Genomic DNA, 25,091 nt, shown 5'->3' with positions numbered 1-25,091 from the left:
TTTCAGTTCATGTAAATCAGCAATATAGATCGACAGTATTTAGTTAGTGTCTCCTATTGCCACTGGGCTAGATACCTCTGACCTGATAGGGTATTTTTGTTCATATTTTGATCTATGCTGACTAACATGAATTATAGAAACAAACTGATGGTTTCTCACTATATTCCTCCTTATTAAGTGTTGAAATATGAAACCATTAGCAGTACATCAGTACCAGTTTAGAATAGAATAGAATAGAATAGAATAGAATAGAATAGAATAGAATAGAATAGAATAGAATAGAATAGAATTAACCAGGTTGGAAAAGACCTTTGAGATCATCAAGTCCAACCTATCACCCAACACCAATCAACTAAACCATGGCACCAAGCACCCCATCCAGTCTCTTTCTAAGCACTTCCAGTGATGGTGACTCCACCACCTCCCTGGGCAGCACATTCCGATGGCCAATCTCTCTTTCTGTGAAGAACTTCTTCCTAACATCCAGCCTAAACCTCCTCTGGCACAGCTTCAGACTGTGTCCTCTTGTTCTGGTGCAGGTTGCCTGGGAGAAGAGACCATCCCCCACCTGGCTACAACCTCCCTTCAGGTAGTTGTAGAGAGGAATAAGGTCTCCCCTGAGCCTTCTCTTCTCCAAGCTAAACAACCCCAGCTCCCTCAGCCTCTCCTCACAGGGATTGTGCTTGAGTCCTCTCCCCAGCCTCGTTGCCCTTCTCTGGACACGTTCAAGTGTCTCAATGTCCTTCTTAAATTGAGGGGCCCAGAACTGGACACAGGACTCAAGGTGTGGCCTAACCAGTGCTGAGTACAGGGGCACAATGACTTCCCTGCTGCTGCTGGCCACGCTATTTCTGATGCAGGCAACAAAAGCCAGAGCTGAGTCTGCTATCCTGTTCCAGCCTCCACAGCTGCTTCTGCTTTGCCATCCTTGCCTGGCAAGGGAGAACATTCTCCCTCATCTCAATATTGATGAACCATGTCTCTCAAGGAGAGAGACCCATTTACATCCGGGGGGTGGGAAATTAAAAAGCCCCATGGACCCTTTGATTAATTCAGTGTCACACCAGAGGCACACCCATCAACAGTCAGGGGGTGGATAATTGAAAGAGCACCGAAGTATTTGGCTCCGAGCATATGCTGCTCTATAGTGTTTGTGTTAATACTTTGTTCATGGCTACACGGTTTGTATACACTGCTCCTATCATGCATATGGTATTGTAAGTCACTATGCTTAATGTGTAAACCACTGTATTGATATGTAAGCCACTGTGATTGTATAAGCCAGGGTTCACAGTGTCCATGAGTTGGGGTGTAGAATTCTCAAGTGGGGCTAGGGCTAGGGTTAGTTGTTAGGGTTAGTGTTCAGGTTAAACTTAGGGTTGGTTTAGGTTTATGTTTATGATTAAGGGTTAAGGTCCGTGTTGGCGTAGGTGTTAGGTTTAGTTTTCATGTTCTGGTTTATGGTCAGGGTTGTGTGAGGTTTAGTGTTAGGGTTTGGGGTTAGGGATTATGGTTAGGGTTAGGGGTTAGGGTCAGGATTAGGGGTTATGTGTTAGGGTTAGGGTTCATTATTAGTGTTAGAGTTTAGGGTTAAGTGTTGGGAGTAGAGGATGACATTAGGGTTGAGGATTAGGGGTTGGGTTTATGGATTGTGGTTAGAGTGTAGCGTCATCATTATGTTTAGGGATAGGAGTTAGGGTTAAATTTAGGGATTAGGTGTTAGGATATGTTGTTATCTTTAGAGTCAGGGATTAGGTTTAGGGTTATGATGAGGTTTAGGGAGTTATGGTTAGCATTAGGGACTAGGGTTCAAGGTTAATAGTAAGGGGTTTGGGTTAAGGATATGGGTAGAGATTAGCACTAGGTTTAGAGGTGAGGGTTTAGGGTTTCGGTCTAGCATTAAAGAGGTAGGGACTTAGTCCTAGGGTTAGAGTTAGGGTAAAGTTGTTATGGTTAGGGTTAGGCTGAGGGTTAGGGATTAGCATTATCTTTAGACATTAGGATTAGTTTTAGGGCATTAGAGTTAGAATAGGGGCTAAAGGTATTAGGGTTAGTTATAGCTTCTCTGTCTCTCCCCCGTGCTTGAAGTCTGTTGCAGCTTTGCAGAAGCTGTGTAAGTTTTGAAGACACAGTGCTAAGTTTTGTTAAGAAAGATATTTTAAGAGCTTTTGTAGGTGCAAACCTGATGTGGATAATGCTTTTAGCATTGCTTTCTGGTTACAATGGATCTTGGAGATTTGTTATTTTTAGTGTTCGTAATAGTTAAATTTTAACAGTAAGGATAATGAATAATGAGTACTCATGAGAAGTAGTTAGTAATTGTAATGAGGTATGCTAAGTAATAACTAATAATACAATGTGATAAGCATATGGTAATTATACAATAGTGTCATGAGCAATTCATTATGATAAACATGGTAATTAATAATAAGCAGAAGATACAAGTAGCAATGGGTAAACTTAAGCAGAATAGGTTATTCTACGAGTTCAGAGGTTAAGTTTCTCTTCTGGTTCAAAACTCCGTTTCTGTTTGTGTGCTGGCAATTTCAAAAGAGCTATAAGTATTCTTTTTATAAAATAAAAATAAAAGGGCACTTTAGGTAATACAGCATCCTTTACTGGCCTTCATTTGGTGATTTGATTTTAACATAGTTCTTTTAAGTTTTTTAGGGACTTTTGGTATTAGCGTAAGTTAGGAGTTTATTATAGGGACGTTATAAAATGTTGTTTTGGTCTTTGTGTTCACAAAAGTTTTAAGGATTATAAATATATAAAAACCAAGCAAAAAACAGTTGGTGGGGTTTTTTTGGTACCTCACACAGAGGATTAACCTGGGAAAAGGCAAAGTCTAGGAAAGGGATGCATATTTTATCACCTACAGGCTTTCATGATTCCAGCAAGGACAAGTCAACCCATGTCATGGATCAGTTCTGCGACTCAGTTCTGCAAACATCTCAGCTGACAATGCAGGAATCAACACAGTGGCAAGACACCACTACAAACACCACAGCCAAATGAAGGCTAACTGCACTAGAAGTCAACTGCCCACTAAGACTGACCACAGTGACTCTCATGCTAAACGACAATCAAAACCATCAATCCAAGGCTGACTGCACGAGAATGTCACCCGGAAACATCTGAGTTCGGACTGGCTATCACAATTGCTTAATTGCTGTGTGATTGGGGAACATGTTTATATGGGCCTGTATGTTACCTCACCAAAATGTTGTAGCTGAGTAATAATGTCAAAAGGTAACACCTGAGGTGTGAGACAACCGTGGACCAGAGTGGCTGGTGGTGGAGCCCAGCTTGGTAAAAAGTGTTATTTCAGCAGACCCCAGGGCCAAAAAACCTAACACTAATTCTAATCCAAACCTCAATCCTAAACACTAAACCCTAACCCAAAACCCTAACCCTACCGCTAAACTTGAACTCTAAACCCTAAACTCTTAAACCTAACACTGAGTCTAGTCCTGTTCAACATCCTCATCGATGACACTGATGAGGGGACAGAGTGTCTGCTCGGCACGTTTGCTGACAATACCAAACTGGGAGGCTTGGCTGATACACCTGAAGGCTGTGTGGCCATTCAGCAAGTCTTAGGCTGGAGAGGGTCAACAAGGGTTAAGTGCAGAGTCCTGCATCTGAGAAGGAATAATAAACTTCACCAATACAGGTTAGGAGGTGATCTGCTAGAGAGCAGCCCCATGGAGAAGGACCTAGGAGTTCTAGTGGATAACAAGTTATCCATAGGATAGCAAAGTGCTTGGCCACAGGCCAAGAGGGCAAATGCTGTCCTGGGGTGCATTAAGAGGAGTGCATCCAGCAGATTGAGGGAGGTTCTCCTCCCCCTCTACTCTGCCAGGTGAGACTTCACCTGGAATAGTACATCCAGTTTTGGGGTCCCCAGTTAAGAGGGACAGGGATCTCGATAGAATCCAACAGAGGGCAATGAGGATGATTAAGGCACTGGAGCATGTGCCCTGTGAGGAGAGGCTGAGAGTCCTGGGGCTGTTTAGTCTGGAGAAGACTGAGAGGGGATTTAATACATGTTTATAAATATCTGAGGGCTGGGTGTCAAGAGGGAGGGGACAGGCTTTTCTCTATTGCACCCTGTGAGAGGACAAGGGGTAATGGATATAAACTGCAGCACAGGAGGTTCCACCTCAAGATGAGGGGAAACTTCTTCACTGTGAGGGTCTCAGAGCACTGGAACAGGCTGCCCAGAGAGGTTGTGGAGTCTCTCTGGAGGCATTCAAGACTCATCTGGATGCACTCCTGTGTGACCTGTGCTAGATTCTGTGGCCCTGTGTCGCAAGAAGGGGTCGCAAACGATCAATATGATCCACGAAATCCAACTTTATTGATCCACACTTCCTTATTTATAATCTTATACATAGTTAATTCTATTCTAATTTAACACACACCATTGGTTACTTTCTAAAAGGTTACATCATTGTTTTCACTACTCTGTGGAATTTCCTAATTGCTCTTTTTCCCAGCTCTTGTCCACTTCTTGTTTGCCTTCCCTCTCAGGGGCAGCTTGACCTCAGCATACCAAGCATCAGAACCTTTCCACAACTCCTACCCCATTGCTACATAAACAGAAAGCCCTTCAAGGCCGAACTGGCACAGATGTTCAAAACCGTTTTCCCAACAGCCCTGCTCTGGCAGGGGGTAGGACTAGGTGATCTCCGGAGGTTGTGATGATGAGAGGTTATTCATTTATGAATGTGAAATTTTAAATAGGAAATTTTTTTTCCCTTAATATTCACAAATTCACAGATGTTTGGGCTGCTGAGATTCTGGCTAGTCCCCTCCCCATCAACTGGGTTAAAGCTTACCCTTGGGCATCAGTCCCTTTCAACATGTGATGGGACTGGCAGATATGACACTGGGCTGGGGTTGCAGCAAAGCGAAGCACTCTGGGCTCTCGGGTTGCTGGCTTCTCTCCGTGCTACAGAGGCCAACAGTATGCATGCAAGTGAAGTGAGAAGGCTTACTAGCAAGAGCTGTGGAGGTTAGGCCTGGAGCTTGCCAGCAAAGACAAAGCAAAGAGCTTAACGGCAAAGAGAGATCAAAGAGCAAAGAGAGTAACTTGTTTACCTTTGGGATCTTCTAAGTTTCTCGAGGCCCAGTTTGGCCAATGGACATTATTGTAAACAGAGAGCTTTAGCCTATGGAAAGCATGAGGCTGGAAATATGCCCTTCCTTGGCAGTAACCCTGGCATGTGCGTCCCATGCGGTGGGTGCATGTTGTCATCTACCCCTTAGAAGGCAGGTTGGCTTGTTTATGCCCTCTGAATGGTGCCTGCGGTCACAAATACGCTGTTATCCTGTGAACACTAACTGTAACCCTAACACAAACATTAAACCCTAACCCTAACATACACCTAACTGCAAAACTCTAACCCAAAATCTTAACCCTAAACCTTTGCAGAAACCTAACCCGAAACCCAAAACACAAAGTGCTAAATTCTTTTCCTAACCCTAACCTTAACCCTAACACTAAATGATAAACAAACTATAGTTAGTAAACCCTAACCCTAAAACTAACCTTATCACCAAAACCTTAAACACTGCACCGTAAACCCTAAGTCTACCCCTAACCCTTATACCCAAATTCTAATCCTAAAACTAAACCCTAAGACCTAACACTAAACTTTAAACTCAAATCCCAAAACCTAATCCCAAAACCTAACCCCAACCCTAAAACCTAACCTCTAAACCCTATCCCTAATTCTAATCCTAACACTAAGCATAAACCCCAAACCCTACATCCTAAAAAATAAGCCCATACACTAACCCTAAGGCTAAAGCTAACCCTAAACTGACCCTGAAATACGTAATACTAAAACCTAACCCTAAAAATAAGACTAAAATTAAACTTGACCCTAACAGTAACTGTACTATAACCCTAAAGCCTGACCATAAAACCTAGACCGAGCCCTGAAGTAGTATCTTAAATGTAACCCTAACCCTGACACTAAATCTATCTCTAACCCTATCACTAACCTGTCCTGAAGGGACAAAGCCTCACATAGACCCTGAACCAGAGCATGGAGCGGGAGCCAGGCGGTCTGTGGGAGGTTGCCCACATTGTACCCCCCCACCCCCGCTGTCCCGTAAGTGCATAGAGGCAGTCGGTAGGAAATACTATTTTATTATTGTATTAAATATTCTCTTGTTAAATGTTCTTTTATTAAGCATTCTTTCATTAAACAGTATTTTAGTATCTGTAAAAGGTCTGCCAGCATCTACAGAATTCCCTCCCCGCTGGCCCCTGACCGCCCCCCCCCGCCGCTGCCGCTTCCCTCTGACCCCCGCCCGCCATTGCCTCTTGCCGCTGCCGCCCCCCTGCCCCCCACACCTTGCCTATTCGCCCCCCTCGCCACGCTGCCGCTGCCTGCCCCCCGATGCAGCTGGCAGCTGGGCACCCCGCAAACCGCCGCGGCTTCCCCTTCCCGCGTCGTACACTCGAGGCGGGGGGGTGGGGTGGTTGCAGTCCGCTCCCCCGAACCGCGACCGCGGGCTCCCCGTTCCCTCCCGGGGTGCTGGCGCTCTCTAACCAGGGCGACCGAGGCGGCGCGCGGTTACGGTGGCCGTGCCCTGGGCCCCGGCTGGTCTCTGCTGCCCGCCCGCAAGCGCCCCGGCCCCCCAGCGCTACCGCTTGCCGCTGCACCCCCACCCCGCGCCGGCCGTCACTTGCTTCCTACCGCTGCCGCCGGCGGGACTGACTTTGCTCTGCAGGGAACCGCCACGGCCTATGGACGCGTGCTCGCAACCCCCCAGCTACCCGCCCCTCCCATCCAGTCCCGGGGGAGAGCCTGCGGCGGCACTCAGGGGCAGTGCCGGCAGGCAGAGAGGAAGAGGCGCGGGGGGCTCGGGGGGGAGGGGGACGCCGGGCGAGGAGGCGGCAGGCGCCTGTCCGTGTCCGTTTCTGCACGAGCGCGCCTCAACGACGCAACCTGTGTGGCAGAAGCCGAAGCATCGAGAACGGCACGAAACTAAACGTGGAAGAAACCCCGAAACTGTCCTCCCCCTCCCGCCCCACATCCCCGCCCGCCGCCCGTGAACGGGGCGCCGGATCCAGGCGGTGCTGGCACAGGCCGAGACCCGTGTAACATTCCCGGGAACAACCGCTTCCCGCCGCCCGCTTCAGCTAGCCGCGACCCGGGCGCCGCAGCCCCGGCACCGGGACCCTGCCGCCGGAGCCGGGGCCGCTTGGCCCCCGTGCGTCATTCCCTGAGGCAAACGCTTTGCCCCTGCCGGCCCCCGCGCTTCTCTCTTGCCGCTGCTGACACCGGAGACCGGCCGGGAGCGACGGGGTCAAGAGTGCAAAGAGTCTCCCATACTATTTGCCCTCGGAGCCAGCCCAGACCTTCCTGGAGGACCCGTTGGACTATTCTGGAGGCCTCTGATCCACCGTAGGCCACCCTGCGCCCAGCTCCTGCCGGGGCCAGGGACCAGCCTCCCAGTCCAGCCGCTCCTGGGACTGGGAAGCTCCCCGCGCATGCGGCCGGGGCCGAGGCCGGGCCGGCTTGCCCCCCGCCACCCGCGGGTGTAACATTCGCTGCAGCAAACCGCTTGCCGCCGACACCTCCACGGCCCACGGCTGCCGCCTGGCGCTGCTCCTCCCGCCGTCCCCCCACCCGCATTGCCCTCCCCGCCCGGCAACCGGCCGCGGGGGCCGGCCGCTCCTGGGAGCAGGTGCTGCCGGGGCCGGGAGCCCGGGGCCGCGTTCCAGGTGCTTGATCTCACCTTTCCGGCCACGGTTCAGCCAAGAGCGAGGAATGCTTTTGTCTCTGCAGTGAAAGTGCCAGCTTTCAGCCCAATGAACAGTGTCAGCCCCCAAGAAAGTCGTTTTCATGCAGATCATTTTATCAGCTGGTCTTCAAAATGGAAAACAAACCATGAAAGCAGAGCCCAGAACTCAGCAGTGAGTGTTACAGAAAGATCTGTAGAATAGAAGGGAATTCAGAAACGCAGAAGAGTTTCTAAAGGCAAATGTCCTTTCTCTGACCCCCACCTAACTCCCTTTTCCTGTCACTTGTGTTACATGCTCAGAGGATCGCTATCAGAAACCACACTGGAGTAGAACGTGTAATGCCATCACACAGTTGTTGGAATTCCCGGAAAGCAGAGAATGAGGCCAAAGCAGATCCCCCATCCCAGGAAGGAGAACTGGTCTTTCTGCTGTTCATTTCTCGGGCTGACACCACCACAAACATTCTCTGGGGACTAAGTGGGTCTGACTGGAGCACTGTGCCTCTCACAACCATAGCACCTTTTTGGCTGCAAAAGACCTGTAAGATCATCATTGTCTAACCACCAAGTCTGGTGTTAAACCATGTCCCTTATCACTGCACCTTGTCTGATCCTAGGCAGGGTGATCACATTCCTAGCCAGATTTACTGACCACAGATGAAAAAACAGAGAGGATCAGTGAGCTGCAGTGCTGCCACCAGCAGCTGAGGAGAAGAGAGCCTTGAGGAGGACAGAGATGTTTTCCAGGCGGCCTTTTGTATCTGGGTGAGGTAAATGTGAATGCAGAGCGCCCCTGCCTGAAAGTGACACAACAGCCTGGCACAGTGTGTGAGGGCAGGTACAGCCCCTTCTTCATCATCATCACCACCATCACCATCACTACCATCATCATCCAGCTGCACTCTTTTGCAGCCCTACACACACCTGCGGCACACCAGGGGAGCACAGGCAGCTCACCCTGAAAGCTGCGATGCAGAAGCCAAAACTGAACCTGCAAAGTGCACCCAGCAAAGATGTTTGGTGTACAGCAATAGGCTCTGCTGGCTAACAGCTGGAAGGACAAGCCTGCTGAAACAGGCAATGCATCCCAAGCTTGCTAATGCTTTGGAGTGTGCCTCTTTTGGGATTCTTTCCCTCACTGGGGAAAAATCATTATCCCACAAAGCAGTTTCCTTGCAGGGGATAGCAGCTCCCAGCACAGCCGCCTGCTTGAGCTGCTCTTTTATTTCCAGGCTCTCAAGTGGTTCATGTGGAGAAGCTGAGCTCAGTCCAAGGGGAGACAGCCAGAGGCAACTATCAGGATCTCATCCCTCTGGAGATAAAGCTGGAGCACAGCAAGGTCCCTGTGACAGACATTGTCCTCTTCTAGTCCCCCGCCCAGGAGGTTCTGCTGTTCATGACCATGCTGCCTGGGTTAGGATGGCATCCAGCACAAGGTCCCAGTTCCAGAGAGGGCCAGGGCTGCCCTTACCTGGCGGTGCACAGCACTGCTGATGGCAAGACCTGTGCTCATGTGGAAGTGTGTGCCCCAAGGGGTCTGCCTAGACACCAAGGGTGGCTTCTGAGCAGAGCACTCCACACCCCCAGTATCTGCACCGGTGTGCCTTGAGGACAGGCTAGGCTCAAAGCCTGCTAATGCAGGACCCAGCTCAGCAGAGCCCCTGGGTTGGGCTGTTTCTTGAGCCCATGCCAGCTGCACAGGGCCTGGTGCAGCAGCCAGCAGCAGAGAGGTCTGGGCTGCTCAGTGCCTCATGCAGGACCCCGATCTCCTCAGCCTGAGGCACCTCGTGCATGGCTTTGGCTGGAGGAAGCACAAGAGAAAAAGAGGAGTCAGGGCTACAGAAATCCAGCCTATGGCCCCAGACAATAACGAGCCCATGCCCCAGCCCTGAAGCAAGGCCCCAGGCCTGGAGAGCAGCACTTCTCACCTCCTCCTCCTCACAGCCCAGCCAGTTGGCCACCATGTAGCAGAAGGCAGGGTAGAAGTCGTCACAGAGCTGCGCTGCCCAGGGCCCAGGGCAGGAGCCTTGCTCTGGGCTGCAGATGCACCTCTGGACCCCTTTGGACCACTGCTCCAGAACTGCCCCAGCAGAAAGGGACAGGCAGCACGTGAGAGGCTGCAGCAAGGCAGGGGCACAGACCCACCGCATCCTCTAGGCTGGGCAAGACCCTGGAGGTCATCGAGCCCAAGCCAGCACCGCCACGGCCACCACCGCCCCATGTCCCAAGACCTAGGGCTGCAGTCTTGCCAGTGCCAGCAGGCTGAGCCCCTGCCAGGCGTGCCCCTGGCCCCTGGCACTCACTGTCAGCGCGCAGCAGTGCTCCCAGCAGGCCCAGGGCTGCTGCACGCCCGGCCTGGCTGCCAGCGCTCAGCTGGGACTGCAGGAAGACCAGCGTCTCCTCGGGGCAGGCTGGGGCTGCAGGGAGCAAATGGAGTTCTGCAGGAGCAGGCAGCTGCCTCTGCCCGCCCAGGGCTGGCACACAGCGGCCCTGGCACGCTGGGGCCTCTCCCGGGGGCTCTCCTTACCCTGCAGCACGAAGCAGCGGGACAGCAGCGCCCGGTGGGCAGGGCCAGGCTCCTTGCACACGCCAGAGAGCTGTGGGCACAAGGTCCCAGTTCCAGAGGGGCAGCTCTGGCCCCTCCACGGCAATTCAGGGCCGCGGGCCCCAGGCTGGTGGCGGGGCCAGGGCTGCCCTTACCTGGCGGTGCACAGCACTGCTGATGGCAAGAGAGGTGCCCTCTGGCACTGGGCTCCCAAGTCCTTCCAGGATCTCCAGGACGTAGCTGAGGCTCTACAAAAGGATGGGGCAGGAAAAGGAGGCTACAGCCACCGAAAGGCACTTGGGATGGCAGGAGCTCGGCTCTGCTCTCACCCAAAGAGCCCAGGAAGCCTCAGGTGTCCTCTGCTCTCCCTCCTCCTTCTGCCAGAGCTTCCCAGCTCCTCCTGGCACCCCACAGCTCCCCAGTGCCTCCTGCTACTCGCCCAGCCCCAGCCCAGCAGCCATGCCTCGCCCTGCAGCACCTCTCACCTTGGAGACCCGGGAGGTGTCTTGGACCTCCTGATACTGCTGCAGGAGCCAGGGCAGCTGCTGCCAGGCCTGCTCTCGGTGCTGCTTCCCCTGCAGAAGGAGTCCCATCATGGCGGCCATCGCCCCGACAACAGCCTGCTTGTCCTGCAGAAGGAAGGCAGAGGCCCTGCTTGCAGCCTGCAGCTCTGCCTGCTGCTCAGCGGCCCCGGGACACCAGCCTGCCCTTTCCCTGTGCCCTGCAGAGCTCACTCCAGAGAGGACATCTCCCCAGCCCACACCCCAGCCCTGCCTGCAGCAAGGCCCCAGGCCTGGAGAGCAGCACTTCTCACCTCCTCCTCCTCGCAGCCCAGCCAGTTGGCCACCATGTAGCAGAAGGCAGGGTAGAAGTCGTCACAGAGCTGCGCTGCCCGGGGCCCGGGGCAGGAGCCTTGCTCTGGGCTGCAGATGCACCTCTGGACCCCTTTGGACCACTGCTCCAGAACTGCCCCAGCAGAAAGGGACAGGCAGCACGTGAGAGGCTGCAGCAAGGCAGGGGCACAGACCCACCGCATCCTCTAGGCTGGGCAAGACCCTGGAGGTCATCGAGCCCAAGCCTCCAGCCAGGAGATGCCACGGAGGGAGGCAGCCAGAGCCAGCCCAGCCCCTGCCCGGGACACTCACCGCAGCAGGCGGCGCGCAGCACCCGGCCGCTCCCCGCCTGGCTCATGGCGGCGTGCAGGGCAGGCAGCGTCACCCCCACGAAGGGCAGGCACCGCAGGGCTGCAGAGGAGGCAGGGACACGGGGGTCCAGAGGGGCACCGAGAGGCATGGCAGAGGCCCTCTGTGCCGGGGCTGACGCTGCTGGGCCATGGGATGTGCCAGAGGGCACGGGGAAGGCTGCCCTCCCCTGGCAGGGCACAGGGAAGCCCTCTGGGCACGTGGGGAGGCCAGCAGCGGGCAGAGACCCTGCGCGGTTAGCTCTCTGGGCACCGGGGCCGGGCCGCGAGGGCAGAGCTGCCGGCTGGCCCTGGCACGGAGCGAGGGGGCAGGGCGGCGCCGGAGCCCCCAGTTCAGCAGGCAGCCTTTGGGGAGGGGCAGGGTTCCTTGTCCCCTTGGCACAGAGCCCCGTGCCCCCCCGGGAGGCCGAGAGCGCCTTACCGTAGCTGCCGGCCATGCTGCCCAGGCTGAGCAGCACAGGCTCCTTAGGCTCCTTCCCCAGGGCCTTCAGCTGGCTCTGCAGCTCGGCCATGACAAAGTGGAAGTGGGAGCGGGCCAGGGCCAGCAGCATGTCGCCAGCAGCCACCTTCACCTCATCTCTCACCCCCTGCAAAAGCCACACAGGTGAAACACTCCTGACACCAGGCCCAGCCCCTGGCACAGGCCACACCCCACAGCTTCTCCCTTAGCTCCTCTCTGACTGACTCAGCAACCCTGGCAGAGAGCTTTAAGGGTCACCCACTCACGTTAAGGGCCCAAACCCTCCTTTTGAGGCCCAAAGTCTGATTCTGAAGGGTCAAATAGGCATTGGAAGAGCCTAAACCCTCGGCTTCAGAGTGAAAATCCTCAGCTTGCAGGGTCTAAACCTCTCTTTTCCAACCCACAGCCTTTTTAAGGCGTCACACTTGCATTTTTGGCCTCTAATCCATCACTTTCAGGGCCATAAGCCTCTCTCTCTTTCCAAAGTCTCATTATTGGCTTCTGAAGCCTCATCTTTGGCACCAAAGCCCTGTTTTTATAGGCTAAGCACCAATAAGTCTCAGAGCCTAAGGCCTCATTTTCATCTCCAAAGCCTCATTGTCAGGGGCCAAAGTGCCATATCCAGGATCCAGCCCATCTTGGCTTGGGCCCCAGGTCTCACTTTGGCCCTTTGAATGCCCATTTCAGGGTCTCAAGGGCAATCTGGCTTTGCAGGGCAGAAAGCCTCTCTTGCAATTCTGACAGCCTTGTTTGTACAGCCCAAAGCTTGAGTTTGCTCAAGGCCCACAGCCTTGGGTTTAGATCCCAAAGCGCTCAGCTTTAGGGACCGAGAAGCTCTTGGAGGCTCCAAAGCCTCCTTTTTAGGGCCTAGAGCCTCATTTTGTGGGTGAGAATTGCCAGCCTGGGAGTACAGTCCCTCATTTGCAGGGTCCAAGCCCCTCTTTTACAAGCCATGCCTGTCCTGCCCTGTGTGGTGTCCACGTCACACTGCTGCTTTGGGGTGGCACATCTCTCTTCTGGCTCAGGGAGACAGGAGGGGAGCCCAGCCTCCAGCAGGACACTGCACAGGGGACACAAGCAAGGGGGCCACAGTCACCGAGCAAGCCTGCTCTCCAAACCTCACTTGTGCCCGTGCAGACCCTCTTCTGCAGCTCAGGAGGCCTCCCAGGCAGCCAGAAGGCTGCCAGCGGCCACTGCCCCGGGCACAGCCCCACAGCAGCTGGCCACAGGCATCCTCGGGGCTCTGACCTGCTCAGGATCTGCAGCCCCTCAGCGTGAGCCAGGGGGTCTTCCAGCTGAGCCCAGACTGCCTTGTCCACCAGCAGCTCCATCCATTTCTGCTCCATGCACTTGTCCAGCAGCAGCTCCAGAGCCAGGAGGAAAACTCTGGCAGAAGACACAAAGGCCAAACAAATCCAGACCCAGCCAAAGCAAACCAAGATGCCAACCCAAAGAGCTCTGGAGCCGCAGCAGCTCGGGGGCAGGCTCCCCTTTAGCAGAGCTAAACAAACACCCCTCAGCTGATGCCTCCAAGCCCTGCCCAACCTGGCCTTTAACGCTGCCGGCGAGGGGACGGCCACCACTTCTCTGGGCAGCCTGCTCCAGTCTCTCAGCACTCCCACAGATGAGAATTTCTTCCCTGGGCCCAATCTAAATCTTCCTCGCTTAGCTTAAAACCATTTCCCCCGGTCTTGGTGCTACTGATCTTGGGCAAAGGCCTTTCCCCAGCTGTGTTTTCAGCCCAACTTCATGACTGAAGGGCTGCTCTAAGGTCTCCCTGGTGCCTTCTCTTCTCCAGGCTGAACAAGCCCAGCCCAAGAGACTGGTTCTGCTAGGAGAGGTGGCTCCAGCCTCCTGAGCATCTTTGTGGCACCTGCCTGCAGGGCTTCTCCTCAAGGCCATCGAGGCCTTCAAGGCCCGGCCGTCTCCAGCTGTCCCTGGAGCAAAGCTGCCTCTCCATGCCCAGCGTTCCACGGGCACACTTCAGAAGGCTGGGAAGCAGCAGGGGCAGCAGCTGCCTGAGCTCCTCCGTGCTCCTCCGGACAAAGAGCACCTCGCAGATGGCACGGCTGATCTGCAGGGGACAGGACCACCGAGGCCCTGCTCAGGCAAAGCCTTTTGCCACCAGCCTGCCTGGGCAGGGCCCCTCTCTGCAGTTTCTGTCCCTTCAGCCACAGCCTCGTGGCTCAGCAGCACAGAACTGCCCCAGTGCCCCGCACCCCTCGAGGCTGTCTCAGCCCAGTGCCCTGGGAGTCTCCACGGGCAGAGGGCACCCAGCCCCTGGCAGCGCAGGAGGAGCCAGAAGCAGCCGCACAGCTGCAGAACCCTGCCTGCCCTGGAAGGTACCGTCAGAGGCTCCAGAGCAGCCTGCTGCTGGTGCTGCTCACACCCAGAGCAGCTGGGCCTCAGCAGGGTCTCTGCCGCTTGCTGGAGTTTCTCTGCCAGGCGGCTCAGGATGGGAACCCCGAGGATGCTTCGCCCCAGGCTCCTCCACAGCTCCACCGTCTCCCTGCAAGGCAAAAGACCTTCACCCCTGAGCCCATCTCTCACAATCAGAAGATGCTTTGGGCTGGAAAGGACCTGAAAGATCATCTCATTGCACCCCCCCTTTGCCATGGGCAGGGACACCTTCCACCTGACCAGCTTGCTCCCGGTGGGCCTTGCACACTTCCAGGCATGGGCATCCACAGCTTCTCAGGCCAAGCCAGCCCAGTGTCTCAGCACCCTCACAGCCAACAATTGCTTCCTTCCATCTAACCTCAATCTTCCCTCTTCCAGTTCCAAGCCATCACCTCTCTTCCTCTCCCTCACAGCCCTGCAGAGCCCTCAGGCTTTCTCCTCACCTGCAGTGGGCCTTACAGCCCCCTGCTGAGAGCACAGGCAGGAGCAGACAGCCTGGCCACCCTCAGCTCTGCAGGCAGAAGGCTGCTGCACAGGCCCCCAGGGCGAGCAGGCTGCAGGCCGTGTGTGTGCCCACACTGGGAAGCAGGCAGGGCACAGACCTGTCCATTGGCAGCCCTCTCTGGAGGAGGCTGCTGAGCAGAGGCTCCTGGTGAAAGTAGGCGAGGAGGAAGACGGCGTGGAGCAGACAGGGCCTCAGGCTGCTCTGACCCATGTAGGCCTGAAGGGTGCTCAAGATTTGTGGCATCTGAATGGAAGAAGAGCAGAGAGAAGGGCTGGGGGCAGCCTTGAGCCCTCCTGCAGCAGGGCACAGGCAAAGGAACAGTGCCTGCTCCCTTGGCACCCAGCCCAGACCCAGCTCCAAACCTCAGCCCTCCCACTCTGCCTGACCCTGGCTCCTGTCCGAAGCTGAGCACGGGCAGGACCTGGGCCAGCAGGAGGCCCGGGACAAGAAGTGTCCTTGTCCCCAGCTGGAGCAGAGGCCAGCAGCAGTGCTAATGCAGCACTCAGCCCAGCAGAGCCCCCGGGCTGGGCTGTTTCCCGAGTCCACGCCAGCTGCACAGGGCCTGGTGCAGCAGCCAGCAGCAGAGCTGGCAAAGGGCAGAGGAAAGCAGAGCTCCTTTACCTGCTGGCCTGCTCCCTCTCTGCACTCCACCAGGAAGGTGAACACCCACTGCGACGGGACCCCCGGCCAGGGAGCCCTGCCAGGCAGCCGGCTGTCCAGGGCGGCTCTCAGAAAGTCCGTGGCCTGTGCTGGAGGGATGCATCTGCAAAGAGCCTGCAGAGGAGGCAGGGCCAGCAGAGAGTCACAGCTCTGCTCCAGCCCTTGGCAGAGCAGAGCAGAGGAACCCTCAGGGGACTGCGAGCTGGGCAGCCACGGCGGGCATCGCTTGACCCCCCTGTGCTGCAGACACAGCTCTTTGCATCTGACACAGCTAAGCCCACCTGCAAGTCTCTGCCCCACGGTGGTGTCTGCTTAGACACCAAAGCTGCCTTCTGAGCAGAGCACTCCACACCCCCAGGGTCTGCTCCAGCCTCAAGGACAGGCTGGGCTCAAAGCCTCCTGCTGCTTGCTGACCGGAGCTCTGCTGGGCTGCTGCCTCTGGAGGCAGCAGACGCTCAACTCTGGAGGGGAGCAGGGGGCCGTGGAGAGTGCAGGACCTGGGCCCCCAGGCCCTTCTCTTTGGGCCACTTACCTTTGCTATGGTGCCACGGGCCTGCACCACAGCCCTGGGGTCTGGGCTGCTCAGCGCCTCGCACAGGACCCTGATCTCCTCAGCCTGAGGCACCTCCTGCGTGGCCTTGGCTGGAGGAAGCACAAGGGAAAAGGAGGAGTCAGGGCTCCAGAAAGCCCACCTCTGGCCCCAGACACTGATGAGGGAGAACCCAGCTGGTGGCAGTGAAGGCCACAGGGCCCCCCAGGTTCCAGAACTATCCACAGCAAGCAGGACCTGAGCCCAATGAAAGGCTGAGAAACCCTGGGCTGGAAAGAGCCCTCCTCCTGCTCCCACTCTTTCCTGGGGCATCAGGCTTCCAGCAGCCTCTGCCCCCAGCAGCTGCCTCCCTTCTTCCCACACGGGCCAGCAGCGTCTCTGGGAGGCAGGAAACCTCCCTGGGACTTCCTCAGCACAGGCAGCACAGGAGCTGCTGCTGCCTGAAGGGGAACCCTTGCAGCACAGGAGGAGGCTGCGGCTCAGCTCCCTCCTCCCTGCCCACTTTGCTCTGGGCAGCAAATTGCTTTCCTCTCCTGTGCTCAGGCAGCCTCTGAAACACCTGGCCCCTCCTGCAAAGCCAGTGTTCTGAGCACCCCCTGCCTCTCCTGCAACGTGGAGGGGACACACGGTGGGGGGAGGGAGGACAGGCCTCAGCACTGCTGACAACCTCCTGCTCTCAGCCAGCAGAGGGGCATGGCCCTGACCCCCCAACCTCACAGATGCCCCAGGGAAGCTGGACTCTGTGACCAGCTCCCAGGGATCCTTCCTGAGATGGCTGCTCCCCAGCACAGGGATACCGGGGCGGGGGGCACAAACCCAGCTCAGCACCCTGCCTCCCACTGCCCTCCCGGGGACAGGGCCTGGACCCAAGGGCCCCCACTGCTGCCAGGCCAGAAAGGGAGGGGAGGATCAGGCTGAGCAAGGCTGGGAAGCTCCTGCTCATAGAATCACAGAATTGTCAGGGTTGGAAGGCACCTCAAGGCTCAGCCAGTTCCAACCCTCCTGCCGTGGGCAGCGACACCTCACACTAGAGCAGGCTGCTCACAGCCACATCCAGCCTGGCCTTCAAACCCTCCAGGGATGAGGCTTCCACCACCTCCCTCCCTGGGCAACCTGTGCCAGTGTCTCACCACCCTCATGGTGAGGGTGGCTCTCCTCACCTTGCATTTGGAGAAGGGAGCCAAGGCAGAACCAGGCCATCTGGCGGGACATAGCCAGGCAGTCACTGCTCAGAACCCCCAGCAGTCCCACCAAGGAGCCAAGCTGTTTGCCAGGACCTCCTCCCTGCAGGGCAGAGCAGCAGGAAAGGGGTGGCAGGCAGCCCCAGCACCCACTGGCCACTGCCACCCATCCTGCTCCCTGAGCAGCAGGCGGCCAGGGTGGGGATGGGAGGGCTGCCCCAGCAGCCCAGCAGTCCCAGCCCCCAGCCAGGCAGGGCTCCTGGCCAGGCCGTGACTGGTGCCAAGGGGGCAGCAGGGCGTGCAGGGGGTCCCTACTCACCATGAGCTCCGGACACTCATTGCAGGCCCCCAGCACACGCGCACAAAGCCACAGGGCTCTCTCCTTCTCCTGTTCCTTGCCGGATCTGAGCCAGCCCTGCAGGACCTGGGCCAGGGGGCAGCTCTCTCACAGCAGGCACCTTGCCCTCCCCGAGACCCCTCTTCCTCCTTCTCCAGCTCCCGCCTGCCGCAGCCCCCAGCCCCACCGAGCCCTGGCACCGCAGCCTCCCCCTCCTCGCTCCCTCGGCCGCCTCTGCCCTGGGCCAGCTGCTGCTTCCCGGCTGGCAGCGCCCCGCCTTGGCCTTCCCCAGGCCCAGCTCAGGGCTGCCTCGTGGCTTTGCCTCCAGCTGGACCCACTGCTCTGCCTGTCGCCAGGCTGTCGTGGCCAGGCGCTGCCATGCCCCAGCTCAGCCCCCGGCTCTGGCCAGGTGTGAGACGCAGCCAGGAGCCAAAGCCTCACTGTGCCTTGTCTCCACCTCCTGCCACCCACTGAGGCCACGACTCTCTGTGCCCCACGCAGTCGCCCTCTTGCCCCATGGCTACTCACGTGGAGCACATCCTCCAAGCTGGCAGAGCTGCTCTCTGCCTCCAGGAGGGTTTCCATCAGCTGGCCCAGATCCTGCAGCAATCCCCTGTGCAGGGACTAAAAGCAGGAGAGGAGAAGCTGAGCTGCTGCCCTGCAGGGGCTGCCAGGACACACTGAGCTGGGCTCCTGAGCCAGGGCTGGGCAGGCACTGCCCGTGGCTACCTGCATGTTCTCAGCTGCCCTCGCTGCCTTCCTTCTCCTTGTCACCTGCCCCTTGCAAGGAGAGGACACCACAATCCGGCAGCACACTGCCAGCAGACTGAGAGCTTCCTCCCTGCTCAGAGGAGGCCTCAGCTTGCTGCACAGAGGGAAAAGGCAAACAGACAGGGGATTTACCAGCCTTGTGCGGAGTGCCTCAAATCACAGCTGGCTTCCTCCTCGTCCAGGGCCCCAAATTCAACACCCCACCCCTGCCAGCGAGGCTGGCCTGCAGCTCCAGCAGTTCCTGCCTCCCCTTGGGCAGCAGGCAACCCCCCACCCCCCGGGCTAGAAACCCCTGAGGCTCCCTCCAAAACGGGCAACACCCTCCCACTCCACAGCCCCCGCAGCTCCTGGCCCCATGCTTCAGGTCCCTGGGGCTGCCCCAGCCAGCTGGCCTGGGGCCACTGCGAGGCCCCAGAGCCCTCACCTCAGCTCCGACAGCACCTGAAGTACTTCATACGCCAGGCAGTCCCAGGGCTCCTTCTCTATCCAGTCCTGTAAGGCCCAGAGGCACAAGTGCAGCCTTGGCAGCAGGCAGAGACACAGGACAGCCCTGCCACCTCCCAGCCCTCCCAGGCTCTGCTGACAGGCACTGCCACCTCACCCCCACAGACCCCTAAAGGCACTGCAGCAGGGAGCCTGCTCTGCAGCCCCCCGGCACCAGCACACAAGGGCCTCCCAACCAGCTGGGCAACACAGCTGCAGGAGCTGCTGCACAAAGCCTCGTGGCACAGCCCCAAACTCCTCTTGTGACTGCCTTGACTGTGGGCACTCACCAGCAAGGTGCACATCACCTCCTGCCTTGAGGCAAGCTCAAAGCTGCCGCAGTTGCCCACAGCCTGGGTGACGCTGCGGATGCTCTCCACCAGGGCGAGCTTGAGCAGCAGGTCCTGAAGCCAAGGAAAGCAAAGCACTCCTTAAAGTCTTCAAAGGGCTGAGGGCTCGAATAACAGCATGGGCAGGGGACACCCGTGCAGGGCTTGGCTGTGGACATTGCGGACCAAGCCTTCCCGGGGGCACCTTTAGGAGGAGGCCCCAGCAGGCTGCAACTGGGGCACCCAGGCACCCCTGCCCCGGCGGGCCCTGGGCTCCTACCCTCGGCTGAGCTCTGAAGAGCCGCAGGATGCTGCCCAGGATGTCGCTGTCCAGGCGGCTGAGCAGCTGCTCCCTGGGGGCTCGCAGGGCAATGCCGCCGCAGATGCGCATCAGAGCGGCGCGGGTGGCCCGGGCTCTCGCCAGCTGCTGCCGGACCTGTGCCCAGAGAGACGCTGCCAGGCCTCGGCCCCGGGAGCTCCTCCTGCTCCCCAGCAGCTGCTGCTCCCGCTGAACACCTCCCAGCAGCTACCCAAGCCTCTCCTGGAGCTGGGAGCTGGGGGCCGGGAGCTGCTCCCACCCCACGCCTGGGTTCTCACAGGCGATGGGGAGGAGGTGGCGGCCAGCACGCTGCTGGTGCTTCCAGCACTGCTTGGAGGGCTCGGGGAGCTGCCTGGAACCCTCCTGTGGAAAGCTGCCTCTGACATAGCCTCTTGTGCTCCTGCTCACAGACGCAGCACGGCTGCAAGCCAGCAACCCCGGCAGCTGCCCCAGTCAGGCAGCTTGGACCCATGAGGAGTCAAACCTCCTCCCACCCGCGACCCAGCACTGCAGGGTTACCACCAAACCATGTCCCTAGGGGCCAGCTCCAGATGCTTTAATGCTCCCAAGATTCTGTGAATCAGGGGGCCCAATGCCAGGACGTGCCCCTGCAATACAGCTCTCAAGGAGCAGGTCCAAGAGGGCTCCTCTGAAGGCAACTGCCCCACGTGGACTGCTGCAGACGGAGAAGTGGAAAGGAGGCCAAGCAAGGAAAGGCAAACCCTGAGCCTTTACCGTCCAGCCTGTGGCGGTCTGATGGAGCTGGCCTCTGGTGACGGCAGCAGAGAACATCAGCACCGTGTCCAGGACCAGGTGGAAGTGGCCCTCAGCAGCATGGGACACAGCAGAAACTACTCCCTGCAACCACAAGGAAACAAGAAACCCGGCACTGGGTGACCAGCGAGGGAAGCAAGGGGGGAATGGCAGCAACGTGGAAGGAAGGAGGTCTGGAGCAGCCTCCCTCTGCCCTGCAACAAGCAGAGTTCTGCTCAGGACAGGAGCATCTCCTCACCTGGGCCTCGGGCAGCTCCACAAGGTCTGCCTCTTGGAGGAACCTCAGCACCTGCCCTTGGACATGGACGAGGTCCTGACAGCCTGCCAGCGCTGTCCCAAGAGCCTTGTAGAGGAAAAGCTGGAAGAGAAGAGGCCCAGCCAAAGATGCAGCCTTGGCAGCAGGCCGGCCCCACACGGCCCCAACCTCCCCCCGCCGCACCGGTGCCAGCCCCAGCCCTGGCACGGGGCAGGAGACAAACCTTCTGCCAGGATCCAGGGGCAGAGCTGCCCAGCTGCTGGCTCAGTTCCCGGCTCAGGTTCACGCTCCAGGCCTTGTCCTGGATGTGCTCCAGTGACGCTCGCAGGAGCTGGGGGGAACAGGAGAGGCAGTTGGGCTTCCCCTCCCCTTGGCCAGAGCCCTTTCCACACCTCTGTGGCCCAGGACACTGCTGGGGCAGAGCTGCCAGCAGCGGCCGGCTCTGGGTGCCTACACAGGTGCCTCCCACCCCTTTGCCTGCTCCTCTTTTCCCCCTCTCTTGGTGCCCCCCCAGGGGTGCTGTACCTTCAGCACACGCTGCTCCCACTCCCCCGCAGAGCCCAGGGATGTCTCGGGGCTGCCTGCAAAGCAAGACAAAGCAAAAGCTCTTTGCTGCTCTTCAAGCTGCCACCAAAGATGAGCCCAGTGGTCCCTGGGCCATCAGGCTGCAAAGGCCCTACAAGCACCTAGGCCTGAGCCCTTGTGAAGCCAAGCACACAGAAGGATCCCAGGGCCATTTGTCAGATTCAGGCTGGGCAGAGATGCGCAGACTGGGGCTGGTCCCCACTGCTTGCCTGCAGCTCCCACAACGGCTGCAGCCACCGTGTCCCAGCACAGCCCAGCAGCACACAAGTTCTCCTCCATGAGCAGCCTGCCCATTTGCAGCCCCTCTGCCAGCCTACTGCCAAGGACAGCTGCTGCAAACCTGCCTGGGGACTTGGTCCTCCAAAGCCAGGAGCTGCACCCCCTCTAGGAGCGCCAGTTCTGTCCCTTCCCCAGACACTGTCCTTGGCTGCACCCAGACCTGCCCTCGGGGACAGCAGCCCCCAGCCTCAGCGCTGCCTCCCTGCGAGGGCCAAGGCAGCAGAGCAAGCGGTGAGGAGCTGGCACAGTCCCCCTCCCTCAGGCTGGGAAGCTGCATTTTCCTGCTGCCCCTCCCTCCCCTCCAGCCTCTCCTTCCCCACCCGCACTTTACCTGCCAGCTGCTGCAGCAGGAGGGGGATCTGGGTCGCCCACGCTGCCTCCAAGGCGCCGTGGATCCTACTCTGCAGAGCCTGCAGCAGCTGCAAGGCGGCGACTGCGCGTTCCCTGCTCTGGGAAGGCTCTGCCACCATCACCTGGGCCAGGGCAGGAGAGAAGGCTCCTCAGCCACAGTGGCTGTGCCAGCAGCAAGCTCGGGAGCCGGGCGCCGCCCAGCCGGCAGCCGCTGCCTTCCCCGGGCTGCTGCCAGCCCCGAGCAAGGCTCCCCGCCGGGCCGCGGCAAGCACCGGCCTGCTGCCTCCTCCTCGGGGGCTCCCAGCACTGCCGTCGGCAGTACCACAGCCCCGGGCTCTCCCAGCAACCCTGGCCAGCAAAGCCCCTTCCTCAGAGCCCAGCTACTCACCAGCACTCGAGACAGCAGGCTCTGGGGAGCCGGCAGCTGGGCTGTGGGCAGGAAGAAAGCATCATGGAATCATGGAGGTGCAGAAAGGGTTGGCTTGGGAGGGACCTTGCAGAGCATCAAGCTCCAACTCTCCTGCCACAGGCAGGGACAGCTCCCACTACACCAGCTTGCTCCAAGCCCCAGACAGCCAGCCCTGGAACGCTCCCAGGGAGAAGGTCTCCACAACTTCTAAGGGCAAGCAGGGCCAGTGTCTCACCGCCCTGGTGCCGAAGGATTGCTTCCTTCCATCCAGTCCCCATCCTCCATCCTTCAGTTTCAAACCCTTACCCCTCGCCCTGCCACCACACTCCCTGATCAAGGCTCCCTCCCCACCTTTCCCGTAGCTCCCCTTCAAGTGCTGCAAGGGGCTCCCTGGAGCCTTCTCCGGGCTGAAGGGACACCCTGCCCACACCCAGCAGCACTCCCTGGGGCTCCTACCTTCCTCCTGGGAGTCCATGGCACCAGGCTCCTCCTCCTCTTCACATCCTCTCTCCAGCCTCTCAAGCAGGGCTCGCAGGCAGCGGGACAGTGGCACCACCAAGTCACTGTACTGGGCCTGCACCACGTAGTGCAGCAGCCTCGGCCACAGGAGCTGCGGAGAAGAACCAGGCAGCTCCCCACATGGGCATCTCCACTCGGCCCCAAGGCAAAGAGGAGGCTCTGCTGTCCCTCAGCCTCCTGTGGGGGGGAGGCTCAGGGCGTGAGAAAGGACGAGGAAAAATGCCCCAAAGGCAACAAATGGCCACAGGACCAGGGCAGAGGGCAACTTACTTTGGGCATCCCTCTGCGAGACACATCCAGTGAGCCCAGGATGTCCACGCACAGGGCTCGGAGCGCTCCAGCGTCTTCCCAGGGTAAAACCCAGCCTGGCACCTGGCAGACAGTTGGCAAAAGCTCTCTTCCTCAGCTGCCAGCCGCCAAGGCTCGGGCACAGCCCCAGCAGCGCCCCTGTGCCAACAGGACAGCCGCAGCGGCTCCCAGCGCAGCAGCCCAGCGCCGCTCCCAGCCCCGGCTGCCCCGCTCTGCCCTCACCAGGCTGCACGACGCCCGCTGGAACTCGGTGAAGACGTGCCCCAGCACATCCCATGGCCAGCAGCTCTGGCAGCCGGAGCTGAGCAGCTCCCTGATGAACTCCAGCACTGCCCTCCGCACCTGCCAGGGCACAGGGTGCTTACCACCTCCTGCTCCACAGCCAGAGGGGAGCTGCCTTGGCCTGGGGACAGCCTCTGGGTCTCACAGAGAGCTGACAAGGCCATGGCAGAAGATGTTGCTCCTGGCTTCACAGGTGGCCTTGAGCAGCAGCCTGCAGGTGCATTTGCCCTGCAGAGCACAGCCCCCCTCCCCACTGCACTCAGCCACTTCCAGCACACAGCACACCCTCAGGCCCCCCAGCCCTGCCCCAGACAGCAGCAGCGTCACCTCTCACCAGCAGCTCTCTGGGGAGCAGGAAGAAGCAGGGGAAGGGAAAGCAGCCCAAACTGCTGCTTCCTGCCACGGCCTTGCCAGGCTCTGTCCCGAGGGAAAGGGTTTCCCTGCCTGCCCTGCAGCACCATCCCTTCCCAAACCAGCTCACCTGGGGGCTGGGGTCGTGGCTCAGCGACTGCACAGCCTCCACCATCCGGGGCAGCTTCTCTCTGACCGCAGGTGCTGCAAGAGATACGGAGAGCTGTGCCACTGAGGCAGAGCCCCCTGGCAGAAGGGATCCCTTGATGCGCCCAAGCATCCAGTGGGATGGAAAAGTGGGGCCTGGCTCGGGCTTCACAGGAGGCAGCGGGGAGGCAGAGCCACCCTCTTGGCAGAGGCAAGGCCACCTGGTGACAGGAGAAGCAGAGCAGCTCCTTTAGGCACCAGCCTGCCCTGTTCCTCAGCTGCCAGCATTGTCCCTGCCGTGAGGCCACTGCCAGCTGCCCGGCAGAGCTCCATCCCTGTGGCAGGCGTCAGCTGGCCTTGGGAACCTGCTCCTTGCAGCTCCTCGGGCTGCAGGGGCACCAGCTGCAGCCCCTTCCTCCTCTCAGCCCAGCAGCCCCGAGCCCTGCCTTGTGCCCCTGGCCCCTGGCACTCACTGTCAGCGCGCAGCAGTGCTCCCAGCAGGCCCAGGGCTGCTGCACGCCCGGCCTGGCTGCCAGCGCTCAGCTGGGACTGCAGGAAGACCAGCGTCTCCTCGGGGCAGGCTGGGGCTGCAGGGAGCAAATGGAGTTCTGCAGGAGCAGGCAGCTGCCTCTGCCCGCCCAGGGCTGGCACACAGCGGCCCTGGCACGCTGGGGCCTCTCCCGGGGGCTCTCCTTACCCTGCAGCACGAAGCAGCGGGACAGCAGCGCCCGGTGGGCAGGGCCAGGCTCCTTGCACACGCCAGAGAGCTGTGGGCACAAGGTCCCAGTTCCAGAGGGGCAGCTCTGGCCCCTCCACGGCAATTCAGGGCCGCGGGCCCCAGGCTGGTGGCGGGGCCAGGGCTGCCCTTACCTGGCGGTGCACAGCACTGCTGATGGCAAGAGAGGTGCCCTCTGGCACTGGGCTCCCAAGTCCTTCCAGGATCTCCAGGACGTAGCTGAGGCTCTACAAAAGGATGGGGCAGGAAAAGGAGGCTACAGCCACCGAAAGGCACTTGGGATGGCAGGAGCTCGGCTCTGCTCTCACCCAAAGAGCCCAGGAAGCCTCAGGTGTCCTCTGCTCTCCCTCCTCCTTCTGCCAGAGCTTCCCAGCTCCTCCTGGCACCCCACAGCTCCCCAGTGCCTCCTGCTACTCGCCCAGCCCCAGCCCAGCAGCCATGCCGCGCCCTGCAGCACCTCTCACCTTGGAGACCCGGGAGGTGTCTTGGACCTCCTGATACTGCTGCAGGAGCCAGGGCAGCTGCTGCCAGGCCTGCTCTCGGTGCTGCTTCCCCTGCAGAAGGAGTCCCATCATGGCGGCCATC

General features: G+C 58.8%; 1 long non-coding RNA gene across 1 annotated transcript; it reads right to left on the bottom strand.

Moving 5' to 3' along the window:
• Window positions 1-17,622: 17,622 nt before the first annotated feature.
• On the bottom strand, window positions 17,623-18,447 carry LOC128897903 (uncharacterized). Its single transcript, XR_008462632.1, has 3 exons — window positions 18,336-18,447; window positions 18,135-18,230; window positions 17,623-17,693 (listed from the first exon to the last, which is right to left on the bottom strand). It is a non-coding gene; the product is annotated as an uncharacterized LOC128897903 (long non-coding RNA).
• Window positions 18,448-25,091: the final 6,644 nt, after the last annotated feature.

This window comes from Dryobates pubescens, chromosome 16, assembly GCF_014839835.1.
Source record: "Dryobates pubescens isolate bDryPub1 chromosome 16, bDryPub1.pri, whole genome shotgun sequence".
NCBI lineage: Eukaryota > Metazoa > Chordata > Aves > Piciformes > Picidae > Dryobates > Dryobates pubescens.
Note: the sequence above shows the minus strand (reverse complement) of the source record. Positions and strands in the feature narration are given on the sequence as shown.